Genomic DNA, 8,514 nt, shown 5'->3' with positions numbered 1-8,514 from the left:
CTGTATTCAGCTCCAGCTCCCAGGTCCCCATCCTCTAGGCCCAGAAAACTCTAAAGGAGGCATATGGCCCACCTACTGGAGCTGCAGGTGACTTCTTTCCCTGAGATGGGTCCCTGTACTTCAATGTTCTTCCCTTCTGTTTTCATGGCAACAAACTTAAGGTCATGTGACTTTGGTCTGCGGAGATGACAGGAGGTGGGGTAAGGCAACCCTCACTGTGGGGCCTTGAGCATTTTACTTAATCCCTCTCAGCTGTTCCTCTGTTAAAACAAATATTTGATTGCACGGGTAGGGAATATGAAAACCTTTGTAAATGGTCAAACTCAAGAACATAAATGTAAGAGTTCATTGTTTATTTTGCCTGTTGATGTCCGAACAGTGGGCAGAGGGCAGCTCCCACCTTTTTGCCTCCCAACAGCCCACCCTGTGCTGCAGGAAGTCACTCAGCCTGGGGCAGAAATGGGGACAGAGGCTCAGGCGGGATAGGCTAGAGGCAGAGTGAAGGCTCATGTCACCATCTGCCCTGCCCACAACCCTCATATTTCAAAGACTCTGGCTCTTGACTCCCAGAATATCCCTCCAGCCCAAGTCCTGCTGTCATCCTGGGTAGCCTTGGGTCCCAGCAAAACCCAAAGAGTAGAGAGCCTCCACTGACCAACCTCCCCTCCTTCCAGGCCCCTGTCCCTAATCTTCTACTGCAGCTCCTCTGTGCCCTCCCCAACACCTCTGTGCCCTCACCTCACACTTCTCCATTTTCTACTGAATTCTTGCCCCCATCCTTAGCTTCAACTTCCTTCCCAGTCCAACCTCTAATCTTATACTTCATACCCTCACTCTCCTGGTCTTTGACTTCTCCTGCCTGCAGTGGGAAGAAGCCTTGCCCTGGGCTCACCCACCTGCCTGCTACACTCCTAGATCCCAGGCTAAGTGCAGCTGGAAAAAGCCCCCACGCCCAGATTTGATGCCTCCACCAATGCTCGGCTTCCAACTGTCTCTATGTTGTTAACAGATTCCTTCTCTCAACCCCTCACTTTCTCAGAGCTCCTGGGTCCTCTGCTCAACTTTCCCTCTTCCCCCACTGCACCCCTCACCTAGTCTCCCACTTATCAGAGAACGTGGAAGCTCTCTAAAAAGTACTCCTACTTCTTGCTCCTAGATGCGAACCTGCCTGTCTACCTGCTTGTCTGCTCTCCTGTCTGGTGCGCGTGTGTGCACATGTGCATGAGTAGGAGCATGTTTGAGAACATACATTTTATTCCCCGTCCACCTGGGTTCTGGCCCCTCCGCCTCCACAGAGGCCTCACTCCCTCATTCAACCTTTTTCCAGGGTCTTCAATCCCTCAGTCTCCCCCAACTCCATGCTTGATCCTGAGTCCCCTTCTAGATCCTTCCTCATTTCTTTCCTTCATATCCACATTAGTAAAAAGAGATGTCTGCACTTGCTGTATCTACTTCTTTACCTCCTGTTTCCCCACCCCCATATCCCTGAAAGGGGTCACAAGAGTCACCAGTGACCTCCTAGTCACCAAGGCCAGTGGACCTTCTTCATCCCTTATTTTATCTGATCTTTGTGCAACGTTCAACTCTGTTCCTTTCTTGACACACTTTCTTCCCTTGGTTCTCATATTAGTTAGGATAAGTTATATTATATTAGTTGGGCTAATTTTTTGTTATATTGTATTTTAATTTTATATTGTACTAGTTGGGCTAATAATTTTTGTTAAACTAATAAGTTATATTAGTTGGGTTATGCTAAACTGCATTAGCTTCGTTAGGCTAGGTTATATTAGTTAAGCTAAACTCCTGTAACAAAGACATTTTAAAAAGACAGTGGCTTAAAGAATGTAAAATTTCGTTCTTTCTCATGTTCCCAGTGTACATTCCAGGTCAGTGGGGAACTCTGTTCACAGTCATTCAAAGATCCAGGTTCTTTTCGTGGTGTTGCTGCACTGCCCCCTAGGACTTTATCGGTGACTCTAGACTGAAGCTGGGTGACACCCATGCTGGGCTCCAGCTGCAGGAAGGGGAAAGGCAGTACAGAGAGGGTACGCCTAGGGTCTTAAAGCCAAGGAGGAGAAAGGCCCACACCCCTTCTCCAAGGCATCCCGGTGGTGGGAATGAACTCACACAGCCACACCTGACTGCTAGGGAAGCTGGCGAACGAGTCTCCCTGGGCAGCCAGGGCAGCACAGACTTTGGCAGATGACCAGCAGTAGCCGCCAGAGTTCCACAGTGCCCCTCCTACCTCCCTGCCATTCCTCTCGCCTTTGTTAATGTCACTCAGGGTTCTATTCTTGGATCTCTCTCTTCTCACTCGACACACATTCCCTGGTCATTCTTGCCTGGTCATATGCCGATGATTCCAAACATTTCTACCTCCAGTCCAGACTGCACTCAAGCAGCAGACCCAGGGCCAAAAAGCTGGGATTCTAGCCAGACTCCTCTCCCTGACCCCACACCTAATCTGTCACCGAGGCCTGGCAATTCTCCTTCATAAGGGCCTCTCCTCTCCTTTTTTCCTGCTGACTCCCTCATCCTCTCTCAGAACCTCCAAACTGGTCTCCCTGCCTCCGCCCGCCCCCAGTACTTCACACCATCCTCCAGTGAAATGTAGAGATTCAAGGCCCAGCCCCAAGCTTTCTTCCCTTCTCACATTTCAGTCTTTCCCTCAGCCCCACCCACATCCAGCCTCCCAATCTCCATTCTCGCAGAAACACGCAAGTGACTCACATGCATGTATCTCTGGCCTTCTCTCTTCTCCAAGCATAGGACCCAAATATCCACTTGGATGTCTCAGAGGCACCTCGGACTCTACATGTGCAGGTCTGAACTCAGGACGATCCCCACGTTCCCACACCAGCACAGCATTTCCTTTGTCACTGCCAACCCAGTGTCTAAAGCCAGACTCTGGAGAATTATCCTTGTCACCTCCCTTGGCCTCATCTCTTAAATCTAACCCTCAACACATCTGGTCAACTGTACCTGCATCCACTTCGCTCAATGGCTGTACGGCTACCACTGAACCCATCCTGCAGCCCAGGCCACCATCATCTCTTGCCTGGACTATGATAGTAGCCTCCTCACCAATCTTCCCACATCTGCCTTTGTCCCCATTGTCCACACTGATGCCACAATGATCCTCTCCAAAAGCATATCCGATTGTCACAGCCCTGCTTAAAACCCAGCACTGACTTCCCAGTGCTTTCAGAACAAGCCAAAATCTTTGCCTTGGCCTGCGAGGCCCTGCATGATCCAACCCTAGCCCTTCCTCTGCCCAGCCTCTCACCCTGACTCTAGGCTCTTATCACACTCAGATCTTTGATGTACCTTGCTCTCTCCAGCACCACGACTGTTATCCACACTGTCTCCTCTGTCTGGAACAGTCTTCTCTCCCCTTTCCTTGTTGTTAATTCCTAGTCATCATTCCGAGCTCTTCTCAAGGATCACTTCCTACAGAGAAGCCTCTTCTGTCCTCCCTGGCTAAGGCGACGCTCTTGGTACAGCCCCTGGGCCCTCACGCTCCTCTCCTTCCCAGCACTGTCTCAGTTGCCTGATTATTGATTACGATCCATCACCCCTCCGCACTGCAAGCTTGAGATGGCAAGGACTCTGCCTGTTCTGCTCATCATTGTCTCTCAGTGCCAGGTAGAAGGCATGGCACATAGTAGGGGCTCAATTAATATTTACTGAACAAAGAATAAGAAAAATTTATAGCCACTATGGTCTTATTGGGTCATTCATTAGGGGTTCCCTGTTGCCTTTGGAATAAACTCTTTATCCTGACATACAAGACCTTTTATGATCTGACCTCTGTCTACTTCATCTCTTGTTATATGCATCCTGTGCTCCAGGCAATATGTTCTGTTTAAGAGTTCTGCTCACTCAAGCCCCAATGCTTTTGCTCTGCCCACTTTGTATTCTATGCTCAGCACCTCCTAGGCTTTTGTCACTTCATGAACTCCTACCTACCTTTCAAGACTCAACTCAACTATCTCCTCCTCTGGGAAGCCTTCCTTGACCCCTGGTGCTCTTCCCACTGCTCCACTGTTCTCTTGGCCTCACTGATCTCCATGTCCATTTGTCTAGCTGTACTGACTGTTTGCTCGTCTCTCTCCTACTAATCTGTGAGCTTTGGGGAGAGAAATATGGGGTTTTAGTCATTTCTTATTATTACCCAAGACAGTTAATGCTTGAGTAAATGGTAGCGCTCTTCACTTCTCCTCATTGCTCCTCCCTATTCCTTTAAAATTGTGCCACACAGCTTTATACATAAAACTAACAACAGGAAATGACCCAAACATCCATCAACAGTCTATGTAAATTGTAGAATAGTCATACGATGAAATATTACATGGTAATGAAAAGAATAAACTACTGCTACACGCAACAGCACGATAAATCCACATGCATAAGGTAGAACAAAAGAAGCCAGATCCAAAAAAGTACCTTCCATTTCCATGACGGTCAAAAACAGGTGAAACGAATCTGTGATAACAGAGGCCAACCAGCATGGTGGCTATCTCCAGGATGGGGGAGACTAAGTGGGAGTGGGCCTGACGGAGCATCCCAGAGAGCTCTTAGGTGGCTTACCTGGAGTGCCTGTGTAAATATTAACCAAGCTAGACTTTTTATGCACTTGAAAGTAGATAACTTCACCTCTATTTTTTAAAGTGCTATAGTTTTTGCAATAAATCATCATGGATAACAAACCTCCTGTACCTGAGTCACTTCTGCTACAGAGTCCCCTGATTTTATGTGGTGATATCAAAGCCCAGAGAGGGTGAACTACCCAGTTGGAGCTGCCCAGCACGTCTGTGGAAAGTCTACACCCTAAGAAGGGGACTGCATGTCCTGCTTTTCCCATGCAGCTGAAGACTCCTCAGAGTCAGGCTCTGTGTCTTTGTGTCTCTGGCACAGAGCCCTATGACCTCCAAATATTGGTGGGGGGCTACCTCTGGTCCATAACTGAGTGATGCTGCATCGGTGAAACATGGCAGCCATATGGTAATTAAGAGCATAAATTCTAAAGGCACTATTCTGTAGCTGTGTAGGCTTTACCTCTCTGTACCTCAGTTTCCTTATCTGCAAAATGGGGATAATAATAGTACCTTCCTTATAATGTTGTTCTGAGGATTTGATGAGTGACTAAGCATAAAGCACTTAGAACAGGGCCTAAGAAAGTGCCATGTGTTTGCTATAATAACCACTATTAGGGGGAAACCCAGTCAGACAGACCAGAGTTAAACTCTGCTCCTCCACTAGCTGTGTAACCTCAGGCAAATCAATAAACCTCTCTGAGCCTCCATTTCCTCAGCTATCTAACAGTGATAATAATACTTATCAGTTGTTATTAAAGCAAAATAATGCGTGCGAAGCACCTGACTAAGTCTTTGTGTGCAGGGAACACGTCTTACACTTCTGCCTCCGGAAGCCCAGGACTGGGAGGTGCTCAAGTGCTTGGAAGAATTAATCCCTTCTCCACCTACCCTTCTCCAGCCTGGCATCCTCCTTCCGGTGCTAGCAGACAGCATCATCTAGTGGACATCTCTGGAACTGCATTTAGCCAAGTGCCACCGACCAAGCTGCCGTGCAGTCCTTTAAATAAGTGTTTAAAATATGTACTCTACATTTGACAAGTATTTGTTAGGTGCCTGCTGTGACAGGACATGGATCCAGGACTTAAAGAAAATGAAACAAGAGATACAAGATGACTGTAGAAGGGTGCAAGAAAAAAATCACAATTATCTTATCAATACCTTAATTTATCTTAAAAAAATTATAAATGCCATGTATGACTTGGAACACTGGACAGTGTCTTCTTGGGAAGTTTTTACAATTTCAGAAGGGATTTTTGAAGTGGCCTTTTTGTGTCAGTAACTCTCAGTTAAAGCCAAAGCAATAAAATGAAAGCTTAGCTCAGAAAGGTGTTTTCCCCAGGGCAGCCTTAGCTTGCCAGGTTCTCCATGGAGAGGGGGAGCAACAGTGTTTGGCTCCAAAGCCTATATTCTTCCGCCACCCTCTACTCCCCTCTCTGAGAGTGAAGAGGTCTAGAAGTCTTCGTAAAAGAGTGAAGAGGATCTAAAGGTGGCATGATCACAACCAACAGGGGGAATCAAAGACCTCGTGGAAGAGATGGCATTTCAAACGTGCTTTGCAAAATGAAGGTATAGAAAGGGGCGAGTGGCTGGGGTAGGAAAGGCATGCCAGTGTGATGGACCACACAGTGCATAAAGAGAAACAACAGGGATAGGCTGGACAGGAGAGTTAGGGCCAATTCATAGAGGGCCCCAAAGACAGGAAGTTGCATTTAATAAAATCAGGGAATCCATGAAGTGATAAGTTCATCTGATCTGAGAGGAGATACAGAACCTAGTTAGGTGGCTACTGCAACAGTCCAGGCTAGACTTGTGGAAGCAGCACCAGGATGGAGAGGATAGAAGAGATACTGGCAAGGCGAAAAGCGGAGGGAGGGTCAGATATAGATAGCGGCAGGTCACATGAGAGGATCCTGGTGAGAATCCAAGGTGCTGAATCTTGGGGAAGTAATGGGGAGAAAGGCAGAGCTATGATCAGAACACAGACTTGACCAGGGTGACTGATGTGGGCAGAGTTGGAGACAATCAGCTTGGTCTTCCATAGGGAAAGTATGAGTTGCCAGTATTCACTTGTAGGTATGGGACCAAAGCTCAGAAGAGGGTCTGGGCTGGAGGGAGAGGAGGTACGGGCAGTCATTTGAGAGTCACTTACCTATGCAGGTGCAAGCTAAAGGCTTGGAAGAGGAAGACAAAGGGAATTGAGTGGGGAGACATGAAGGCAGAGGATAGACACCTTCTGGACATCACTGGGCTCCCTTTTTTTAAAAGCTTCCTATGGACAGAGGAAGAAGAGGAGGCACAGAAGATAGAGAAGGGAACTTAGAGTGAGAAAACTAGGTGTTAGTGAGCATCCAGCAATGTCATAGGTCATAGAGAGATCCAGGGTTCAGAACGAACAGGGAGGCAACCATTGGATTTGTGGTTAAGGGTTGTCATGAGTGACCCTGGAAAAAGTGGTTTCAAGGGGCAGAAGTCAAGCCACAAAGATTTAAGAGACAAGAGGCAGAGGGTATCAGGGCGGCTGAGACTCCCAGGAAGAGGTAGGTGAAGGCAAACAGGGCTGGACTAAGGTGAGGGCGGCCCCAAGGTGCCTTGGGGACAAAATTTAAAGAGGCACTCATTCTCGAGATTGTGCAAGTGGACCTGATGAAGAGGAGCAGACACGGGCTCCAGAGCTGTGTCGAGATTGAGGTCCACGGAGAGAAAGCCTCTAAGACTAAAAGAGATATAACCCAGTAAAAGAACTTAGAGACCCAGACAGAAGCTAAGACCCTTGATCTCCCACCAAACACTGTGGCCAGTGGCAGAGCCTCCATCCTCAGAGGACATGAAGGATGGGGGAGGGGACGGGTAGAAGGAAGAGTGCACACCGACAATCTGGGAACAAGGGCTGGAAACACCCAAACCAGAGTGGCCAAGAAACCAGGAAAGGAAGGAGAAAGAGCTTCCTTGGACTCCCCTGGGGAAATTGAGCTTCCCTTCTCCACTCAGCAAGCATTGGGGGGAAGAGCGTCCCAGCAACTTTAGGATCAGCCTGGAAAAAGCAAAAGGTCCAACTCTACCCTTTCCCCAGGCTGCTTTAATCAGAAGACTTGTGGTCTCAGCTCAAGAGGGGCATCACCCCTCACCAAGCCCGCACATGCTTCCTTCCCCCAGAAAATCTAGGCAAGTGTCTCCTCTCCCAGACTCAGTTCCTGTAGTGAGCTGAATGGTCTGTGTCCTAACTCCCTTCCTTCCAGACCTGTGTGACCTAATTTGGAACAAGGGTCTTTGCAGATGAAATTAAATTAAGGTTGTCAAAAATGAGATCAAGCTGGATTACCTGGATGGACCCTAAATCTAATGACAAGTGTCCTTAAAGGAGACGGGTGACGGGAAGGCCAGGTGAAGAAACTGGAGTAATGCAGCCACAACCCAACGAATGCCTGGACTCTCCAGAAGCTACAAGAGACCAGGAAGTAATTCTCCCTTAGAGCCTTCACAGAGAGCATGGCCCTGCCAACAGCTTCATTTTGGACTTCTGGCCTCCAGAACTGCGAGAGAATAAATTTCTGCTGTTTGAAGCCACCAGGTTCGTGGCAATTTTTTATAGCTTCCCTAAGAAACTAATATAGTTCTCTATTCTGTAAAACAAACAGAAAGTTCCTAGGGATGCTTTCAACCTTGAGATTCTCCAAATTAAACCATTCGGCAAGGAGGGGAGTTCCAGGTCTAGCCAAAGGTATGTTTTTTAACTCACTGCCCAGCCCCCCTTCCAGATTGAGGATTAATACTTTCACTTGAGTGGGGAGGAGGGAAGCCAAATTAATGGCCCACCTCCCACTCCTCAGAGAAGAATCCGAAAGAGTATTTCATGACCTACCACCAAAGCTCAGACCATCCCGCCCAAACTGATTCAAAGGGCCAAAGCTGACCTGGA

The sequence above is a fragment of the Pteropus medius genome, unplaced genomic scaffold (assembly GCF_902729225.1).
Source record: "Pteropus medius unplaced genomic scaffold, Ma_sr-lr_union100, whole genome shotgun sequence".
Taxonomy (NCBI): Eukaryota; Metazoa; Chordata; class Mammalia; order Chiroptera; family Pteropodidae; genus Pteropus; species Pteropus medius.
Note: the sequence above shows the minus strand (reverse complement) of the source record.